Source organism: Scyliorhinus torazame, chromosome 9 (assembly GCF_047496885.1).
Source record: "Scyliorhinus torazame isolate Kashiwa2021f chromosome 9, sScyTor2.1, whole genome shotgun sequence".
NCBI lineage: Eukaryota > Metazoa > Chordata > Chondrichthyes > Carcharhiniformes > Scyliorhinidae > Scyliorhinus > Scyliorhinus torazame.
This window is the reverse complement of record NC_092715.1, coordinates 255,960,573-255,983,818: the sequence shown is the minus strand read 5'-3', so window position 1 is coordinate 255,983,818 and position 23,246 is coordinate 255,960,573.

The following is a 23,246-nucleotide window of genomic DNA, read 5'->3' as shown; positions in this document are numbered from 1 at the left end:
TCGCATGCTGGAGGGTGCGGGTCTCTCCGTCTCCTGTGGTCTCCGAGGGGCATCCTGCGGGCGGTCTGCATCTGCGGGGATGGGTGCCTGGACGTTTGGTCCTGCGATACACAATGAAGCATGCATGGTTAGACATCAGGCAGTGATCAGGTGATACGGGGGAGGGGGATATAGGGGAGGGGGGATATGGGGACGGGCTGTTGGTGGCTCAGTTGCTCGTGGGGCCCCGACCTCTGCATCAGCAACCTCCCGGTCCTCAGGTCCGCCAGCCAGTTCCAGGGCCCTTTCCTCGTGTACGGTCAGTGGCCTCTCATCAGCGGGCCCTCCTCCAGTCCTCACATGCTCCCTATTGTTGTGTGCGCGCTTCTCCTGTGGGGGGGGGGATGGTGGCAGGGGTAAAAGGCAACAGTGTTAGGCAGGTATATGAATGCACGCCATCGGTTGCGCGTGCATTGCAGAGGTTAAGGTTAGGGCTGGATTCACTTGGGGATATGGGGGAGGGGGGATATGGGGGAGGGGGGATATGGGGGAGGGGGGATATGGGGGATATGGGGGAGGGGGGATATGGGGAAGGGGGATATGGGGGAGGGGGGATATGGGGGAGGGGGGATATGGGGGAGGGGGGATATGGGGATATGGGGAGGGGGGATATGGGGGAGGGGGGATATGGGGGATATGGGGGTGGGGGGATATGGGGGAGGGGGGATATGGGATATGGGGAGGGAGGATATGGGGGATATGGGGAGGGGGATATGGGGAGGGGGGATTTGGGGGAGGGGGGATATGGGGGAGGGGGGATATGGGGGAGGGGGGGATATGGGGAGGGGGGATATGGGGATATGGGGGAGGGGGTATATGGGGAGGGGGGATATGGGGGATATGGGGAGGGGGATATGGGGGAGGGGGGATATGGGGGATATGGGGGAGGGGGGATATGGGGGAGGGGGGATATGGGGGAGGGGGGATATGGGGGGGGGTTATGGGGGAGGGGGATATGGGGGATATGGGGGAGGGGGGATATGGGGAGGGGGGGATATGGGGAGGGGGATATGGGGAGGGGGGATATGGGGGGGATATGGGGGAGGGGGGATATGGGGGAGGGGGGATATGGGGAGGGGGATATGGGGGAGGGGGGATATGGGGGATATGGGGGAGGGGGGATATGGGGGAGGGGGGATATGGGGGAGGGGGGATATGGGGAGGGGGGATATGGGGGAGGGGGAATATGGGGGAGGGGGGATATGGGGAAGGGGGGATATGGGGAAGGGGGGATATGGGGGAGGGGGGATATGGGGAAGGGGGGATATGGGGGAGGGGGGATATGGGGGAGGGGGGATATGGGGGAGGGGGGATATGGGGGAGGGGGGATATGGGGGATATGGGGGAGGGGGGATATGGGGAGGGGGGATATGGGGGAGGGGGGATATGGGGGAGGGGGATATGGGGGATATGGGGGAGGGGGGGATATGGGGGATGGGGGATATGGGGGATATGGGGGAGGGGGGATATGGGGAGGGGGGATATGCGGGATATGGGGGAGGGGGGATATGGGGGATATGGGGGAGGGGGGATATGGGGGAGGGGGATATGGGGGAGGGGGGATATGGGGGATATGGGGGAGGGGGGATATGGGGGATATGGGGAGGGGGGGATATGGGGGAGGCTCACCCTGCCTGCTCTGACGAGGTCGTTCACCTTCTTGTGGCACTGGGTGCCTGTCCGTGGTGTCAGGGCCACAGCGGTGATGGCCTCTGCCACCTCCCTCCACAGACGCCGGCTGTGGCGTGGGGCAACTCTGCGGCCGTGCCCGGGATACAGGGCGTCCCTCCTCTGCTCCACCGCGTCCAGGAGCGCCTCCACATCGCGTGACTCGAACCTCGGGGCTGAGCGACGGCCAGCCATCAAATCGGGTGTTGCGGTCGGCTGTTCCGGTCGGGTGGGGGGGGAGCTGCGCGGCCTTATGAGCCGTCACGCCGTGCGGCGCATATGACGCTGCACGGCGTGAACCACTGCGCAAGCGCGGATCCCGTTACGTCGCTGCTAGCCCATTTCGGGCCGCAGACTATCGGCCCATTTTTATGACGTGACGCAAGTGGGATTTGCGCCGTTTTTTGCGCCGATCGGCGGACTTGCCGCCGATAATGGAGAATTTCGCCTTATGTCTTTGTTCTACTTCCAGTGAACTTTTAATATCCTCAAAAATTCGTTTGGTGGAGTGGACTATACATCTTGGCATCAAAATAATCATGAGGGGGCAGCACGGTGGTGCAGTGGGTTAGCCCTGTTGCCTCATGGCGCTGAGGTCCCAGGTTCGATCCCGGCTCTGGGTCACTGTCCGTGTGGAGTTTGCACATTCTCCCCGTGTTTGCGTGGGGTTCGCCCCCACAATCTTAAAAGATGTGCAAGGTAGGTGGATTCAACATGCTGAATTACATAAGAACATAAGAATTAGGAACAGGAGTAGGCCATCTGGCCCCTCGAGCCTGCTCCGCCATTTAATGAGGTCATGGCTGATCTTTGTGGACTCAGCTCCACTCTCCGGCCCATACACCATTTCCGCAAATCCCTTTATTGGCCCTTCATTGGAAAAAAAATGAATTGGGTATGCTAAATTTAGAAAAAATAAATAAAACAACCATGAGGGAATGTTTATAATTTGTGAAAGTGACTGATTTTGTCAAATTGAAGCTTTGCAAATGAGTCGAGCAAAGTTATTGCGCACACAGAGGAGATCAGGTTAGTTTTACCTTGGCTTCCGAACTCAGCCAATCGCGTGTTTCATCTCGATCAGTTTATAATTGTGTTCGTCATCTACCAATTAATAAAACAACAGGAGAGTTACAGTCCCTTATCTTTTACCAGCTGGCAGATAATGCCTTCTTGATAACTCTGATAGTTATTTACCATAACCTAATTCCCTGTTCATTCCAAGCCTTTTTTTGGCGCTTTCTCTATCCTGGTTCCTGTGTGGATGCCTGGCATTTTCTGAACGCAGCGTTAAAAAAAAAATCTTCAAATATAGAAATCTGAAAGAGAACAGAAAGTTCCAGAAGGAATCAGCAGCCGCACAAAGCATCTGTGAAGAGGTCAAACAAGTTGACGTTGCAGTGCGCACCTTTTTGGTGATCAAAACAGAGCAGCTAAGGTGGAGCTTGTGAATGTAATCATCATGTCCTGTATTCATTGTTACTCCCTGCAGAAAAGACTGGTCAGCTTCATTCGCCCTCTCTATTGCCATGGCCCTATTTATTTGCTTCAAGTGACCATCTTTTGAAATAATTAGTCATGTCCAACTTCCACCGGCTTCCCAAGTAGCGTCCCAGGGCACCATCAACTTATTAGGATACTGGACCAGACCCCAACATTTGTTACGCTATCGGACAAGAACCCCATACATCTTTTTTAAATTTATAAAACTGTGAGGAAATGATACTTCACCCCAGGAGAAATGACTCTGACCAATAAATATCTTTTGAGTTGAAACAAACTCCAATTAAAAATACAGAATTAACCACATTAACATCAAAAAATAGCTTTAAAATTATTACTCAAACAGTTCTTAAACAAAAGGAAAAACTTGAACATACTGTCTATTTTTGCTACTAACTCCAATTAAGCAATTCAACACAGTTCAAGCGCCGCTTATAAATAAAGTTAACATACAGATTACTTGCTCAGCTATGTAGAGACTTTTGGGGAGAGAGGCCCTTTCAGGAGCAGAATCTGTCCACTTCTGCTCAACTTAGTAGCGTTTGGCAAAACCGCTGTTCAACGTAAAATCCTTCTGTCTTGTCAGATCCAAATCTTATGATAAAACTGCAAAAATACAGACGGACCTGGCTCTTCCCATTAATTATATTATCTGTATCTCACTAAGATGTCACATGACCTGCCTAGCTATGATGAAATAAAACTCCACATAAATTATCTACTCTCCAGGAATCTCCCATAAACATAACAATGTTCCATTCGCCCTCCATATGTTAACAAGTAAATGGTGAGAAATCATGGTTACCTCACTTTTTATGACTTCTTAATTATAGCTTTAGCTAATAATATTACTGCAACAAATATATAGACCAAACCCAAGCTTTTAATAACATTACTGCAATAGATATAAAATACAATATATATCTTACATCCATTGCAAGTACAAGGTGTAAAAAAGTTATTTTTCACATACTATGAGTATCACTTGACTAAAACTTCAAATCTGCAATCCCAATCCTTGTTCTTTAAGCTATTTGGAAATAAATATTATTGTCCTACTTTATCTAAACCTGTTATAATCTTGGTAAGAAGTCTTACAACACCAGGTTAAAGTCCAACAGGTTTGTTTCAAATCATTAGCTTTCGGAGCACTGCTCCTTCAGTTTCTGGACAACCTGGTAGCAGAACCCTTATTGCTCCGTAACCATTCCGGTAAATCTCCACTGCAAGGACCCTCACATTCTTCCTCAAGTGTGGTGACCAGAACTCGATGCAACACTCCAGTTGTGGCCCAACCCAATTTTAGAAAGGTTCAGGATAATTCCCCTGTTTTTGTCCACGTTCTCCCCGTGTCTGCGTGGGTTTTCTCCGGGTGCTCTTGTTTCCTCCCACAGTCCAAAGATGTGCAGGTTAGGTGGATTGGCCACGTTAAAATTGCGTCTTAGCGTCCAATGGTGCACAGGTTAGGTGGGGTATGGGGATACGGCAGAGGAGTGGGCCCAGGAAGGGTACTCTTTTAGAGGGTTGGTGCAGGCTAGATGGGCTGAATAGCCTCCTTCTGCACTGCAAGGATTCTGTGGTTCTATAGTGCTGTTGAATTCCCAGCCTCTGAATTTATATGGCTGGTCCAGTTCAGTTCCTGGTCAATAGTAACTCCCAGAGTGTTGCTAGAGGAGGATTAAACGATGATATTGCCATTGAATGTCAAGGGGAGATGGTTAGTGCAGTAACTTGGCTCCACCAAGTTAGGTACAAACAAGGAATGTTTATTTTCACAACACGCTCTGCATAGGGTAGTTCAGCTATGATCCTGCCAGTCTGACACCCGGAACGAACTGAGCAAAACCCCTGGCTCTGCTCAGCAATTCCGCGCACTAACTACCGATTGGTCGACTGGGTCACATGACCCTTCAGAAAATCGCCTCTTAAAGGGGCAGCTGCTACTGTTAGATTCTCTCTTGTTGAAGATAGACCATTGCTTGATGTTCTCTTCATCATAAGGTCTGAAGTGGGGATGCACGCTGATGACTCTGCAATATTCAGCACCGCTTACAACTCTGAAGATACATTGCCTCACACTTGGGTGGTGCAAATGTTACTTGCCATTTTTCATTCCTAGCCTGAATGTTGTCCAGGTCTTCCTGCACACGAACGCGGACTGCTTCAGTAGCTTAAGAGTTGCGAGTAATGCTGAACATTGCACAAACATCAGCGAGCTTCCCCACTTGCGACCTTACGATGGAGGGAAGGTCATTGATGAAGCAGCTGAAAATGGTTGGGCTTAGGACACTCCCCTGATGAACTCTTGGAACAATGTCCTGGGACTGGGATGATTGACTTTCAATGACCATAACCATCTTTCTTTTGCTAGGTATAATTCCAGCCATTGGAGAGCTTTCCCTTGGTTCCCTTTAACTTCAGTTTTAATCAGGGCTCTTTGATGCAACACTCCATCAAACATCAAATGATGCCATGATGTCAAAGAAAATCACACTCACCTCACCACTCAAATCCAGCTCTTGTGCCCATATCTGGACCAAGGCTGTAATGAGCTCATTAGCTGAGTGGCCCTGCCAAAATCCAAATTGTGTGTCGGCGAACTAGTTACTGCTGAGTATGTGCCTCGTGATAGCACTGTCAACGACTCCTTCCAAGCACTTGCTGGTGATCGAGAGTAGACTCGAGAATAGGGCGGTAATTGGCTGAGTTGGATTTGTCCTGCTTTCTGTGGACAGGACACGCCGGGGCAACGTTCCACCTTGCCGGGTAGATGCCAGAGTTGCAGCTTTATGTGATTGGAGGTAATGGCTTAAGGATTGGGAAACAGAAAGTTGGAATGAATGTGTTGTTTTCAGATTGGCAGGTAGTAACTGTTGAGGTGGTCAAAGCATCAATAGTTGGCCTCAGCTATTCACAATTTATATCAAATTTGGAGACAGATTGTAAAGTTTCTAATATGCAAAGTTAATTAGGAAAGTAAGTGGGAGGAGAGTGCAGCAAATGTGCCAAGGGATTTAGACAGGTTAAATGAGTGGAAAAGAAGGGAGATAAAGTGCACATGGGGAAATGTGAAATTATCCACTTTGGCCGGAAGAATGGAAAAGCAGAATATTTTCTTTTAAGAGATGAGAGGCGAGTACATGGTGATATGCAGAGGGATATGGATGTCCTTGGACGCGAGCCAGAGAAGGTTAACTTGCAGCTACAGCAACCAATTTAGAACGGACATTGTATGTTAGTTTCTGAAACTAGGGGGTTGGTGCACGAAATTAAGGGGTCACATAATTTGTACGTGTAGCGTCAGTGGCATTGGCGGTCCAAAATGGCACGCACGCACGCACATTTCCGATGCAAGTCACACCAGACACCATTTTCGTTAGGGCATGCAGTGAGTGGCTGTGAGGTATGTGGAGATTAGGCAGATCATGCCGTCAATCAGCATGTATTGCTGACTTGATGCCAGCACAGCCATTTTGAAGCTCAATACTTCAGCTAATGCTCTCTTTTAATCACACGTTCAGCAAAAGGAAGGATTCCAACTGCCAGCAGCACTATTAAAGGGATCAGCAATTACTTGGAGGAAGAAGGGAGGAAACAAAGCCACTTTCTGACTGGACTGTATGTCAACAACTCATTCAGCTGTAATATTTATAAAAGCAATATCAATTCCCCGTTCCCCTGCTGCTGCCAACCTAAACCTTGCCCCAATTGTGTAAATTAACAGACAGCCCAAAGTTAACATGTTGTCTGCTTCAGGGGCAATGGGTGCAAGTTAAAAGGTGTTTCACTGGAGTATTATTAAAGAAAAGTTGACACCCAACCATGCAAGGAGATATTAGGACAGATGATCAAAGGTTTAGCCAAAACATAACATTTTAAGCAGTACCTTACAGAAGGAGAGATGTAGAGAGGCAGAGAATTATAGGTGAGACATTCCAGATCTTGGAACACCAGCAGCTGAATGTACGACGACTGGTGGTGGAAATCCAGGATGCTCAAGGGGCAACGTTTAGACAAGGGTAGAAACTTTGGAGGATTGGAGGGCTGGTGGAAATGACAGGTACTGGGAGGACATGAAACCATTGGAGGGATTTTAAAATGAATTATTTCTGCACCAGTGGCTACATGTGCAAGCCTAAACCAAAGAGGGTTGGAATAATCTTTAATTTGGGCAGCACAATGGAGCAGTGGTTCGCACGATGCCGAGGATCCGGGTTCGATCCCGGCTCTGGGTCACTGTCCGTGTGGAGTTTACACATTCTCCCCGTGTCTGCGTGAGTCTCACCCCCACAACCCGAAGATGTGCAGGGTAGGCGGATTGGCCGCGCTAAATTGCCCCCTTAATTGGAAAAATTTTAGAAAAAGGAATAATCTTTGATTTTCCCATGCACCCTGTAATATCTTGACAGACGGGTGACCATCAAGTAGATGAACGAACAAACGGTATATTAAGGTAAGTAACAGTATGCCGAGCATGAAATAAAGTATTCATAAGATACAGGAGCAAAATTAGTCCATTTGGCCCATCGAGTCTGCTCTGTGATTCCAAACTCCTGTCCTACTGGAAAACCTGCGCTCAGCATTGGGGTTCCTACACTCTGGCCCGATTGTCCGAACGGGTCACATGACCCTCCGAGAACTCGCCCCCATAAAGGGTCAAGCGACCACACAACCTTTAGTGGTTCACGGTTCGACACTGATGCACACATCTTTTTTCATCACCTCCTCTACTGCTGCAAGAAAAACAAACAAAATGCTATTCTGCCAGGGTTATCGTGGCCATGATAACTCCGCTCTCGTTAGATTAACTGGAGAAGTTGGGCCTCATAGTACCATCCATCTTGATAATCGTGGCAGTGAAGCTCAGGTGCACATGTCCCCTTGCTCAGATTTAAAGAATGATACAAGCAGCAGAAAACACTCATAATAAACTAAACATTGTTTTATTGCATTTGCGAGAATGATACCTGGGCTAAAAGGGTTACATGTCGGAAGGCATGTTGCACAGATTAGGTTTGTGTTCCCTTGAGTATAGAAGATTAAGTGCTGGTCTGATTGATGTTCAAGGTGATTAAAGGAAGTGATGAGGTAGATGCAGAGGAAGTATTTCCGCCGGTGGGAGAGTGCAGAATAAGGGGGCATCATATCCTTAAAATTAGAGCTCAGTCATTCGGGGGATATGTTAGGAAGCACTTCTTCATGCAAACGTGTCGTGGAAATGTAAAACTTTAACACACGCAATTCGAGATGGTGATCAGGAAAGGACGCTATGGGCGATTTGCCCTTCTGCAATTACGGCCCGCTGAGTCAAGTGGTGTTGGTTTTTCTCTAACCTTGCGCAGGTAATCAAACCCAGCACAGACCAGGGACAGAATTCTCCCATCCTGGGACTAAGTCCCACAGCAGGTGGAGAGGATTTGCAGGCCTGGATGGCACATCGTCTGTTGCCCTATCTGGGCGGCGGCATCTTGACAAGGCGCCCAATATCAATGACCCGCGATTGAAGAAAAAAAGAAGGTGGACCTCCTGAAAATGAAGGTGGAAATTCAGGAGCACTCTGACCAGAGGATGGACATCTACAGATGGTGTTCCCACTCACTCCAGTGGTGGTCCAGTGTTGTCAGCGGCCTCCACCCTGAACTCCGGAAGCAGCTCCATGCATTGTTGACGCCAGTCCTGACAACTACATGCCACGTTATTCCAAATGCATTTCCCACGGGCGTTGCTGAGAATCGGACGTGGGTTGTCGGCCCTTCATCTGCGTCCCATTAGCCGGACGGAAAGGAATTTCACGCTGGCCTCCAACAGGTTTCCCAATCCGCCCTGGAGGGCACCAGCCCATGGGAAATTCATACCAGCATGAAGCCAATTTTTGGACCACCCGCCAAATTCCTCTCCCCCTTGCCCAGCCTGCCATTGAACCCACTGGCAGGGACTTGGGTGAATTGCATCGCAGGATTCTAACTTCGAACCTTCCTGGTCCGGGAAACTTGTTATCTCACCACAGAGACCCACAGGGCCCATCCACAAAGCTTGTTCACCAAGATTTGCCGGGTGAATTCGATCACTCGCCTCCTGGCTCCTTTGACAATTGGATTGGATTGGGATTTGTTTATTGTCACGTGTACCGATATACAGTGAAAAGTATTTTTCTGCGAGCAGCTCAAACAGATCATTTGGTACTTGAAAAGAAAGTAAAATAAAAAGAAAATACATAACAGGGCAACACAAGGTGCACAATATAAATACATAGACACCGGCATCGGGTGAAGCATGCAGGAGTGTAGTATTAATGAGGTCAGTCCATAAGAGGGTCGTTTAGGAGTCTGGTAACGGCGGGGACTTCCATTTTTCTTTTGGGGCAGACCGTTTTAAAGAGCATTGGATATTTTGGATATTTTTTTCTGCTCACGTGTTCTCCAACAAGACTGCTGGTGGGGCCGCCTCTGCTTGGCCCGTGCTTTACCAGACCTGCATTTGTTTACCTCAGCGCCGTTGTTGGGTTAATCAGTCCGGGGGAGTGATATCCGCATCTGATACTCGGTGCTTTTGAAAGATGTGACTGGTTATTCCTGGGTGGTTTGAGTATACAGGTGGATGAATGTTTCTGGATCCACAACAGTTGAGGGAGGCTCATGCGCACATTGCACTAATCAGCATTTGCTTTTGAAGATTATCCCCGTTGCTTATGCATATTTTGTACATAATAAACAGCAGCTTATGAGTTGAAAGCTGGGACATCGGACGTGAGCTACCGGGCGCCTGGCCAAAGAATGAGTGGGCCGGTTAGATGGCGGGAGAGGCCAGAATTGGGTCGCACGCCATGTGCTGATCGGTTTCGGGTCTAACCGGCCCGCTCCCATTGCCGATATCAGGATCCTGTCGCGACATGGTGAGAAACCAACAATCGCCAATCAAGACCAATCTCCAACCCATTAATGGGAAACATCCCCTATCGAATGACCTCCCGTGATCTAACCGCCTCCTCAGTGAGTGGTCAGGCGGCCACTGTTTAATACACCTGTTTGAAACGTGAAGCCGGCGGAATAGCTGCTGTGGGGATCTGAGGAGGTGAGTAACCATCATGGAAATCGGGCAGTCAGCCCCAGGAGTATTGGGGCCGCAGTCAGCCCCAGGAGTATTGGGGCCGCAGTCAGCCCCAGGTGTATTGGGGCCGCAGTCAGCCCCAGGAGTATTGGGGCTGCAGTCAGCCCCAGGGGTATTGGGGCTGCTGCCCCTGTGCCCGATGGGGGGAGCCTCGGGAGGGACAGGCTCGATTGGGGAGATGGCCCCTTGGCTGGGGGTGAGGTGGGTGATTTAGCTCCTGCAGGCCCTGCATGCCACCCCTCTGGATCGCGTAGACCTATAATGGGGGCGGCTCCAGCTGCTGCCTGTCTATCGCACTGGGATAGAGCTCTGTCCGTGCTAATATGGTCACTTTAACTCCCATTGACCGTGGTGGCCTCTGGGTGCACAGCCTATTGCTAATGGGGATTTGGCAATTCTAGTAATGCGAGCACTTCACAGCTCCCAAGTGGATCCCCGCCGGTACACGTGCCATGATGGAGGCGGTTGTTACTGCCTAGCATCCCAATCAGGCTGTGAGGGCAGAACACTCTGCCTGAACTCCGGAGGCATCAAAACCACAGAGGCAGCAGGCAACATTCCCACACCCAGTAGATGAGCCGCAGCACTCGTGACCAGAGGAGGGAACCAGCATCCAGTCCTGGTGACATTCCGGACGAGTGTCTGGAGTCCAGGGTCCGCTCCCCAGGGGCCCTGCTGCGGCCGGGGTGGTGTGCAGGGTGGGATGGGTGGCACCCTGAGATTGGCAGGGGATGTGAGGGTGGGGGAATGGCTGGAGGATCCAAGGTTCCTCGGTAGGAAGCCAAAGATGATTGTCAATCTCTCACAGATATCACAGTTTGGATGATATTGTGGACCCCGCGGAAGCTGCCACCACGATGGGAGCCAGGCCAGGCAGCCAGACGTCAGTGACGGCAGCGGCAGCAGTGTTGACAGAGGCTCGAGGCAATGGCCCATGTGCAGGGTCCCGCCCCACACTCGGAGGACCTGGCTGCCCATCCGACCGGGGAGGGCCCAAGGTGTACAGGCGTCTTCTGGAGGGCTTGGGGCTGGAGGGCCCCTGCCGGCTTGTCAGTGGCACAGGCCTTCCAGTTCTGTAATCATCCTCGTAAATCTTTCTTGTAACTCCTCTCTGTCCTTTCTGTAATGTGGAGGCCAAAGCGGTGCGTGGATTTTAGTCCTAGATTTTCTGCTGGATGAGCTTCCAGTCACGGTGGCGTCATTGGGAAATGCAGTCAGCGGCGACTTAGCAGTTCCAGGAAGGTCAAAGAGATAATTCAGAGGACAAGTCAGCTCATGCTGCTGTTTTGTACACCTCAGAATAACCCGCGTAATCGCAGCACTGGGAAATGTCTCGGAGCATGTGTTTCAGACCCGTTTCAAATTTGTCTTCAGATCACCTCTTGGCCAGAGTTAATATCCGCTCCTGCCTTCCTTTTCTCAGTTCTCCTGCCTCACAGAGTTTACAGCAGTCTATTAAAAACAGCTCAGGAACTGCGAGGAAGCAGTGCTCCGCTGTTAATTATGGCGCGTTTGCATCGCACCATTTGGCAGATTGATGTGTGGAAAGGGTAAAGCATCCTTAACATCTCCCAGATGTACAGTATGTGCCAGCTTCAGCTCGAACTCAACTGGGTTCAATCCATCATCTCTTTCATACTTACTGTCATCTGGTCTCGTGTAATTTCCAATTTGATCTGATCTGGGGGTTTTCTTTCCTAAAATTGCACGCAGTGGGTTTGTACCCACCTTTTAATTAAATTTTTATTCTTTGCTGTTGTTAACATTATGAGTTATGGGAACATATGCAATTTATTATGAATGTTAAAGACGACATTTCAGGTGTGAAATGGGAAACTAAACATCCAAGGTGAAGGGCAGAGTGCTTGTGATGTGTCAGAATTGTGCTGTTGTTGACAGGTTAGTATAGATAATGTAAAACCTTCTCTATTGCCTGGGTTATACTCTACCTAGGTTCTAGTCTTATTCTGCGTACACAATGGCACAGAACAATCATGTGGCTTAATCAGACTTCCGTATTGAATACCACAAATCACAACAAGTATACTCACACACTGTGCAGAGTCTGCACGTTCTCCCCGTGTCTGCGTGGGTTTCCTCCGGGTGCCCCGGTTTCCTCCTACAGTCCAAAGATGTGCAGGTTAGGTGGATTGGCCATGATAAATTGCCCTTAGTGACCAAAAAGGTTAGGTGGGGTTACTGGGTTACGGGGATAGGGTGGAGGTGTGGACTTAAGGAGGGTGCTCTTTCCGAGGGCTGGTGCAGACTCGATGGGCTGAATGGCCTCCTTCTGCACCGTAAATTCTCTGATTCGATGACAGCTGACTATTGGTCTTCCGACGAGCAAGAATCCATCCCGGAGTGTTCAATCTGCTGATTGAGTCCTCCATGTCTTCCATGGCTGATTGGGTCACACCTTCCCGATGATTGCCATGGCAATCTTGAGCTGCTTGATGTATCTGAGTTGGTTTAACATTGACTGCAACTGGATGCAGTGAGACTAGAAACAGGCTTCCGACACAGGAGATGGTCCAACACTGTTTTATTGAACCTGCTGGTTGCTGTACATAATCTGCTGTGGGTTGACACTCTATTAATCTAACTGATAACCTCTGACTGGCTTCACCAGACTAGCTCTCTGTAACATGGAGACGGTGCTCACGGCCTTGTGCACTCTAACTATCTCTGTAGCTGTGTCCTGTGAGAAGAGGGAGAGTCTTAATGCCTTGTGTGTTTTATAGTGGTAGTGCCCTGTCCGGTGATTGGTTGTTCTGTGTCCTGTATGTTTATTGGTTATCCTGTGTGTCAATCACTGCCTGTCTGCATCTCATTATATACATGAGTGGATGTTATGACACTGCTGATATTTATAACGTGAAGTATGCCATTCACGCCAGTGTTGAAGCCCCATCTGGGATGCCAGGCAGCAGTGGGCACATCTCACTGTTCAAGTTCATGAAAGTTCAACCTTAAATCCAGAAAAAACTTCAGCCCCTTGTTTCAATGGCTAAAAGTTTGGGTTCGTCTTTTAAAAGCAAAATACTGTGGACACTGGAAGTATGAAATAGGATCAGAAAATGCTGGAGAAACTCAGCAGGTCTGTGGGCACATGGTAGCACAAGTGGATAGCACTGTGGCTTCACAGCGCCAGGGTCCCAGGTTCAATTCCCCGCTGGGTCACTGTCTGTGCGGAGTCTGCACGTTCTCCCCGTGTCTGCGTGGGTTTCCTCTGGGTGCTCCGGTTTCCTCCCACAGTCCAAAGACGTGCAGGTTAGGTGGATTGGCCATGATAAATTGCCCTTAATGTCCAAAAAGGTTAGGAGAGGTTATTGGGTTACTGGGATAGGGTGGAAGTGAGGGCTTAAGTGGGTTGGTGCAGACTCGATGGGCCAAATTCATTGTATGTTCTATGTTCTGTGTTCTATGTCTGGCAGCATCTTCTGTAGAAGATTTGAAACATTAACCCTATTTCTCGCCACGGATGCTGCCTGACCTCTTGAGTTCGTCCAGCATTTCCCGAGTTCTTACATTGTGAGGCAGACACAGAGTGCATCCGCTGAGAAGAAGCAAGTTGTACAATTGAGGCATTAGCAGGTTTTGCCCTTCAAGAAAAAGAAGAAAAACATATTTTGAACCTCTGCCCAATTAGTCAGCCATGGACACATTGTTTCGCAACATCCTCAGTCACATGGTAGTGATTTGTTCAGCTACCCTTTTCCCACCTCTGCACACAGGACGAACAAGTGCCATTTACAACTATGAATACCATTTTGTTACGGCACAGAAGATGGTAAGTGCCGAGCTGCCCAAATCCCAAAGGGATACTTGAAGCAGCTGCCAGAACAGATTTTCAATTTGTGCATTGTGAGGAGCTTTTCTGAAGACAGGAAGGAATTTCTCAGACCATTTGTGATGATTTAATATTAAAGTGAATCATTTAATTTACTAAAGAAAATAAGAAAAAACATTTTGAACATACAAAACACCTTAGCACAGTTAACAATACTTTTTAAACCTTTTCGAACAGGCCTTGGCTTAAATCACTCAGAACCACATCCCTCACTCTGTCTTCTTTGAGATTTACAGACACCTCACTCACATAGTCTTCAGAGTTTTCTTAAATCTGTTTTTCCCCTTTGATATTACCCTCTATTATTTTCTACAATCCTTTTCAAGTTTCCCTTTCCGGGAATTGCCCAATCTCTTTTTTTTTTGTTATGGCTACTATATCCTAAAATTACACTGACCCAATCTTTCCTCATCCATTTACAATCTTCCAATTTGTAGATGTTCCTCCTTGAAAAATAACAGCCAACTTTGAGCCACTTCTTTTATTGCTTTATGTGAATTTTTATTCACGTTCTCCTGGTTTCTTCTGTCCATCACCATGTCAAACCAATTGCCTTTGTCTTTGGCAGTTCCCGCCTGATCACTCCTCCTTCACTTCAGTACCTACCTGAGGGCCGATGACACAGAGGCCCAAAGCTAAGATGTCCTTCATTGATGAGCTGCCTGTGGCTCACCGGCCTTATTTAAACAGGTTTGCAAATGTTTGTCGGGGTGATATGTGTCAATATTTTCAGGGGAGCCCTGCAGTGTCTCACAACCTAACCAAGGTACCTGGCAATATGTCAGTATTTTTAGGAGAAGGCCTGTCAATTCTTGGGGCTTGTTTAGCACAGTGGGCTAAACAGCTGGCTTGTAATGCAGAACAAGGCGAGCAGCACGGGTTCAATTCCCGTACCGGCATCCTCGAACAGGCGCCGGAATGTGGTGATTAGGGGCTTTTCACAGGAACTTCATTTAAGCCTACTTGTGACAATAAGTGATTATTATTATTATTATTATTTACAGGGGTGTCCTGGATTGTGTCAATATTTGTTGGGTCAGTAGGAGTTTGGTAATATTTCAAGATAGGTCCTTGGAGTATTTCAATATTGACAGCAATCTGCATGGATGTGATATGGAAGCTACTTTATGTAGAAATGTAGCATTTCCACCTGATTATAATAAGACGTTAAGGGTGGAACTTTCCAGCCCATTCCGCCAGCGGGATCTTCCTGCCCCGCCGAAGGCAACCTCCCTCCACGGCAAGTTTCCTGGTGGTGGCAGGACAGACCAGCCATGGAAAATGCTGCAGACATCAATGGGAGCAGAAGACCCTGCCAGCAGCTAATGGGGATTCGCCTCTCTCACTGTGAAACACGCCATTGGCGGGCACAGGTGTGGAAAGTCATGCCCAGGGTTTTCAGTTGTTAACAATAACTATATTGACAGCTCGACTCTTTCTCCCCAATGTACTCACATCACATACAAAGAGCACGGTAGCATGGTGGTTAGCACAATTGCTTCACAGCTCCAGGGTCCCAGGTTCGATTCCCGGCTTGGGTCACTGTCTGTGTGGAGTCTGCATGTTTTCCCCGTGTATGCATGGGTTTTCTCCGGGTGCTCCGGTTTCTTCCCACAGTCCAAAGATGTGCAGGTTAGGTGGATTGGCTATGATAAATTGCCCTTAGTGTCCAAAATTGCCCTTCATGTTGGGTGGGGTTACTGGGTTATGGGGATAGGGTGGAGGTGTGGGCTTGGGTAGGGTGCTCTTTCCAAGAGCCGGTGCAGACTCGATGGGCCAAATGGCCTCCTTCTGCACTGTAAATTCTATGATTCTATGAAATAGAGTTAACATCCAACTGTGTGTGTTTTGTTATGTTCTTGATGTAGCATAAGCTGCTTCCTTGATGTGCACTCTGACAAAGGAAGGTTCAGACTTGGAGATAGCTTTAACACGTTTATTAAAATATCAACAATTCTCCTACTTGGATTCGACGCTACTGTTAATCCAGCTATAGCTACTCAGACTGACGAACCAGTCTGCTACAATCCACGTGGTGGGAGTGATGTTCAATCAACCCTGTGTCTGTACTCACTGAGAGTCTCCACTGGAAAGAGACTGAGCATGTGTGAGGTGTCCTTTTATATGGGTTGGTGTAATGCCCTCCTGTGGTAGTGTTACCTCTGTGTGTATCGTGGCTGCCCATTGGTCGTGTCCTATCTTCCTGACCTATTTGTTGACTGTCTGTGTATCATGTCCCTGGTGTTCCCTCTAGTGTCTAGCTAGATGTAGTGTATGCACATTAACCCTTTGTGTACTTACAGTGATGTATATCACCATACACCCCTTTTTTCACGTTACATATTTTCTGTACAGTGTTAAATAAAATTGAACAAACTAGGTAGATGAGTGAAACTCTGTACAAGTTATGATAACAGTGATCATTAAGCAATAAGTCCAAATCATATGCACGAGTCCAAAGTTCATTAATTATTATGGTCGAGTGGCTTTCTTGTTTGGTTGGTGAGTTGGTGATGTTGATGGTGGCATTGCTTTATAAACGCCATCAGTGTCCCTGTGCTGAAGGAACCAAGAAGTGGTCAAATCACTTCGTTGTCGGATTTAGACTCTTTTTTTTTGATGCTTGTGGTGGTAATTCTTGATGACATCTGTCCTGAAAGCCAGGTTGCCTGTTGGTAGTGCAGCAAACGTGAATTGGTAAGATGCATCATCCTGCCATGGCATGTCATTGTACTGACCTGAGCAGTAACAGTGTCCCTCATTTGCAGAGTTGTACCATGTCATACCACTCGTAGTTCCATTGGTGTTATTTTTGTCGTGCTTGTTGTTGACATTGTTGCCTTTGGTACGCTTCTTGCTATTGTCTTTGATGTTGTTGTTGTGTTGGTTTGTTTTGTTGCCGTGTTTGCTGCGCTCAAGGACCACACTCTGTGGAAAATACGAGTCCTTCACACAGTTACTCGTGCCAGCGTGCTTTGCACCATCTGCTGTCTCCTTGAGCGTGCCGTCACTAAGTTTGCAGCGCTCCCCGTCTGGAGTCATGTCCAGCTTACTTGAATCAGCTTTGGCTTGTCGATGCTCCCCGTCTGGAGTCTGGTCTGTTTCACCTGAGTTAGTTTTGGCTTCTTGACGCTCCCCGTCCGGAGCCCTTTCTGGTTCACCTGAATCAGCATTGGTTTCTTGATGCCCCCGCCGTCCGGAGTCACTGCAGGTTCACTTGAGTTAGCTGAGATTTCTTGATGCTCCCCGTCCGGTGTCCTTTCAGGTTCACTTGCATCTTCTGAAGTTTCGTGATGCTCCCCGTCCGGAGTCAAAACATTCAGGAATGCATTTGCTTGTGGAGAGGTCCGAGCGAATGAGGTTTGCAGTAACGTGGTGTCACCGGAGTCACCAGTAGCCTCACTGTGATTGTCGAGTGCCCCTGTACATTCTAGCTGAGGTCTGTCACGGTGCACATCTGATATGGGAAGTGGGATGCCGTCGTCACTTGTCTCACATACAGTGGGTAGAGCCTCAGTGTCTTCTTGTCATTCACTTGAGCTGGGTAGACCGTCAGAGTCTTTTTATGGTGGCTCAAATAATCTGGGTTGACTGCCATAGTCTGCTTGCTGTGCACTTGAGCGTGGCAGACTGTCAGAGTCTTCTTCTTGTTCAGTGGAGCGTGGTAGACTGTCATAGTCTGCTTGCTGTACACTTGAGCATGGCAGACTGTTATAGTCTTTCTGTTGTTCACTTGAGCGGGGCAGACTTTCATTGTCTGCTGCTGGTTGCTCAGAGGAGGTTGCTAGACCCTCATGGTCCTGTTCATGCAAGGACTGCGCTTTGGAGTCTTGCATTGCTTCTATCGTGGAGGCTGTCCACGAACTCGCTGTGGCGGCTTGTGTCACTTCCTCTGTGGAGTTTTGCAGCGTTCCTTGTGTGGAATCGTGCATTGGTCTCTCTGTGGAAACTGTCATCACTTCTTGTTCATACAAGGACTGCACTCTGGAGTCTTGCATTGCTTCTATCGTGGAGTCTGCCCACGAGTTCGCTGTGGAGGCTTGTGTCACTCGAGTCACTTCTTGTTCATGCAAGGACTGTGCTGTGGAGTCTTGTGTTGCTTCTATTGTGGAGTCTGTCCACAAGCTCGCTGTGGAGGCTTGGACCCTTCGTGGTGCATGGACCACTCTCTGTGTGGCAGCAGGCCGCTCTCTGTGGGCTTGTACCGCTCTCTGTCTCTTGGCGTCAGGCTGCAGCATAATCCTGCACTCACGGGATGTCATATATGCTGGGCTGAAGATTACCCAATCCGAAGAACTCATCGTCGGGGTCGTCAATGTACAACACATCTAGTTGCGGTTTGGATTTGGTACTGGGGTAGACACCCAAGGTGAAATGTTCATCTGAGTCGTTGTCTTCTAGGACCATATCATCACGTTTTGTGTCGGAGCTGGCAATGGGCTCGCAATGTCCAAAGAAGAATTCAAGGTCTGAGTCATAATCTTCAAGGACTGTATCATCTCTTTGGGTGGTGCTAACTGCTTGTTGCAGGGTTCTGCAGAGGTTACTTCCAGCTACTGGTCGAATTTCAGGCATTGTGCTGTCGTTCCAGGTGAAAGAATCTGGTTTTGCGTGTTTTGAGACATTTCCCCTTTAAGTGGCCGTGGTCCGGGGCCTCTGACGTCACGGCGCTTGTGACATAGAGCGTAGGAAGCAATTGCGCATGCGCAGATCGCTGTTCCTTTACTTGGGGCCTTTTTCGCAATTGCGCATGCGCGGCTTCTCACGCATGCGCAAACGGACTTTCCCGTTCTGTGCGCTCTTCGCGCAACTGTGCATGTGCAGCGCCTTTTCCAAGATGGCTGCAATTCAAAACTGCCGTTCGTTGCTGCAATCCTACCACGCGGTGAGTTTTGGCGCCTCTTTTACCTTTTCTTCTTGTATGTTCCTCACAGAATTCTTGGAATTTGTCCAGGACTGCCTGGAAGTCGCTCTTGTGTTGCCCCTTAGAGTATTTGAAGGTCTGGAAGATTTCAGCTGCTTCTGGACCCGGGATGGTAAGTAGAAGCTTTATTTTTTCTGCATCCGACCTAAGTCAGACGCTACAAGGTAGATCTCGAATCTCTGCCTGAACCAACGCCAATTTTCACTGAGATTGCCTGATCTGCTGTGGAACCGGAATCCCAAACATCATCTTGCCTGGCTGTTGTTGCTGGTTGTCACTGTTCACTGAGTTCACTATATGGATTTAACAGTCACTCCTAGAACCATGTTTTGTTATGCTCTTGACATAGCAGAAGCTGCTTCCTTGATGTGCACTCTGACAAAGGAAGGTTCAGACTTGGAGATAGCTTTAACATGTTTATTAAACTATTAACAATTCTCCTACTTGGTTTCGACTCTACTATTAATCCTTCTACAGCTACTCAGACTGACGAACCAGTCTGCTACAATCCACGTGGTGGGTGTGATGTTCAATCAACCCTTTGTCTGTACTCACTGAGAGTCTCCACTGGAAAGAGACTGAGCATGTGTGATGTGTTCTTTTATATGGGTTGGTGTGCCCTCCTGTGGTAGTGTCACCTCTGTGTATATCGTGACTGCCCATTGGTCGTGTCCTATCTTACTGACCTATTGGTTGACTGCCTGTGTGTCATGTCTCTGGTGTTCCCTCTAGTGTCTAGCTATGTGTAGTGTATGTACATTAACCCTTTGTGTACTTACAGTGATGTATATCACCACAGTATGAATATCAACAGTGCTGATACCATTTAGAATTCACCCTGAAACATTCAGATCAGCAAGACAAGATTAGAAAGTGTTAGGTTCCACAGAGTGTGATGGACAGGATGAATTTCTAGATGTCAGTAACAGCCTGGTAGCCTCTGAAAGGATCCAAGTTTGCTACAATTATGGGTGGAAATAACAGTCTGCATATTCCAACTTGCGTTAAAAATATATTCCAAAATATAACAAAACTTTCCTCAACTGAATGACCACCTACAATTAATTGGAGTCAGAATGTGCCTTACCAGTTGAAGTCTGGCCTGCACGCATTGGGAAGAATTGAATGCCCCCACCCATAGTGGGTTTAGTGGCAGGGGTGAATTTACTCAGACGGAAGGGTGCTGGATGGGATCCTGTCACCTTCTTGCTTCTGCACCAATTAAGTCCATGGCAGGAAGGCGCATGGAGATATCTCCTGCACCACCACCAATTGAGGCCTCTAAGTGGACAGTTGATGCCCATTTAAGGGCCTCATCCCACTGCCACTGGTATTCATCCAGCTCCAGGCAGGGAACTCACCACGCAGAGGCCAAAAAATCAAACCAGGTTGGGTTGCTTATGATCTTCTGGAGGAATCCATCATTCAAATGCACTCAGTGACTGATTGAGGGACCCAGCTTCAGGAAAGGGGAGCCGCTGAAAGGCCCTATACCTGGCCTTGCTGCTGATCCCAACCCCCCCACCCCCAATGCCACGTGATCCAAATCCCACAATCCCCTTCCCACCGTCACTCATCTGAGGCCTGGATCCCTCAGTGATCCCTGACCTCACAATGGTGCATTACTGGCAGCAACCACCACTCTCCCAGTGGTGCTGCAAAGCAATAAAAAGCTGCCAGCCTCTGATTGACTGACTGCTCCCAGTGGGCGGGTGTCCTTGAGTCTGAGTAAGGCCAACCGGTGTCCAGCTAAGTGCCTGATATGGCAGGCCTTGTTGAAAAGAGGCAATTCTCTCTGTCCAGTGACTGGGATCTCTCATTAAATCCCACCCATTGATTGGAAGTTGAATTATAAGAGTTGGGATCAATTGTTCACCATTGTCAGCAAGCCAAATGATAGCAATACTCCAATCAGAACAGAAATGTCCTTTTGAAATATGGGCAGGTTGTCTAATTTAATGATAAAAAAACCTGATTAACATTTATTTCAGTGAGAGAGAAAAGAAGATCCACTTTTTAGTTTTGCCGGTCACATTTACTTACTCTGCATGCACGATGTTGTCCACAGTTATGCAATAGACATGTATCATCTCATTGTTCAGTGGATTTAAGTCAGACTAATAGCAGTATCAGGTCGAGTTAAGATCACATAGCTGTAATAATAATAACAATCTTATTAGTGTTACAAGTAGGCTTACAGTTGTAGAGGTGAACTGAGGTTGTGGGAGAGATTAATAATATTTCCGTATGGAAGTCTAGTCGTAAAGCACAGGCCCTTCTTCAGCAATGGTATAGAGGAGTGGAGCTCAAACACCTCCACAACATTAGACAGGAAAGCAAACGGAACTGGACTACAAATCAAAAAGGTGGAGAAATCAAATGGAATTGAAATGAAAAAGGCTGGTCGCAGTGCAACACCTATCCAGCACTGTTACTCACAAACACCTGATGAATGATGCCTTCTTAGACAGGACTGGTCAAGTAAGTAGGATGGAAGATTGCAAAATTGGCAAGACAGAATCGCATGTTCCAAAGTCACCAACTGCGTGAAGGTCACTGCAGAGAATCAATTACTCATTACGTTCAACGGATGGCTCAATAAACACTGGATTCAGCTATGCGTGTATATATATTTCACATCCAGAATATTCCACTCCTTGGCGGCGTTCTTTATTATCATCAGCTTTCGAAGTTCCCACCAGATATTCATCATCTGTATTTTGCAAAGTGTTGCTCTTTATTTTTTTGTGGGGTGTTAGAGCGAGCTCCCTTTCTTTTCAATTCACAATTTGATTTCCATTCCCTATCCAATTGGTCCGACGTTTTGAGCTGAGAGTGTGGGTACTCAGTCTATTACAAATGGCCCCAAATACCAACCATCAAGGGGGCACCAGAGTGGAGCATGTAGATGTGTGTTCCAGTCCTCTCACTTGATGAATGGTTAGAAAAGCTGCTCTTGACATGTCCCCCTGTGACGCTGTCTCATTCCACGGAGTGAGAAATGAACCCACATCCATTTCCACGAATCAATGAAAAATAGATTGGTATTTATGTCGCACCTTTCACAAACTCGAGTCAATGAAAATGCGGAATGCTCTACAGGGGTCTGGCATGGACTTGATGGGCCGAATGGTCTCCTTCTGTGCCATAATGGCTCTAAGACACTGAAGAGAATTCCTTCAAATTTGCACCATTACTTCTCTGACACTGCAGTACTCTGTCTCCACAAGCAGCAAGGGCAAAGTGGGGGGTTTAGTTGGGTGGCTCTCAGTGGGTCCACCCCTCATCCCGTTCCAATGCTGGCCCCTAAATCGGGCACTGAATGCCTTTGAATGAGAGATTCCTCTCACCACCTTGGAAGCCGTCAAGCAACCCCGAAAAGGTTTGCTTTTTGTAATTCTCCCATGGCAAGTCCCGTGACTGCCGTTGGGCAAGTGAGGTGTGCCCGCCTTATCCCGGCAGTTTGAGGCCTTCAATGGCCCACTCAGTTTTCTTCTTGATACCGTTACGACTGGGTGAAGAGGAATGAGTTGTCTCTTTTTCTCTATTCCATTCCCTTGGTTGGTAGCAACAAAGGCTTCAAGAATTCATTTTCCCCGTAAATGCCTTTTCTAATTTAAATGTATTTATTTGTTAATACAAAGCCAATCAAACCAGGTTTCTTTGATTCAAGGAAAGAGCAAGTTCATTAGATACTGAACTCGAGAAAAAATAATAAAGGTGCGATGATACACACATGCAGGTATCAGAAATAAGAAAAATAGAATTCATAGTATCTTAGAATCCCTATAGTGCAGAAGAGGCTATTCAGCCCATCAAGTCTACACTAACCCTCTGAAAGAGTACCCTACCTCTGCCCTATCCCCATAACCTCTAGCCCCACCAAACCTGAGCATCTTTGGGCACTAAGGGGCAATTTTTAGCATGGCCAATCCACCTAACCTACACATCTTTGGACTGTGGAAGGAATCCAGAACACCAGGGGGAAACCGACGCAGACACGGAGAGAACGTGCAAACTCCACACAGACAGTCAGCCGAGGTCGGAATTGAACCCGGTTCCCTGGCGCTGTGAGGCAGCAGTGCTGACCACAGCTACCCAATTGTTGTGAATATAAGAAATTGATGCATATTATATTTCATATTTGTTGCAGTA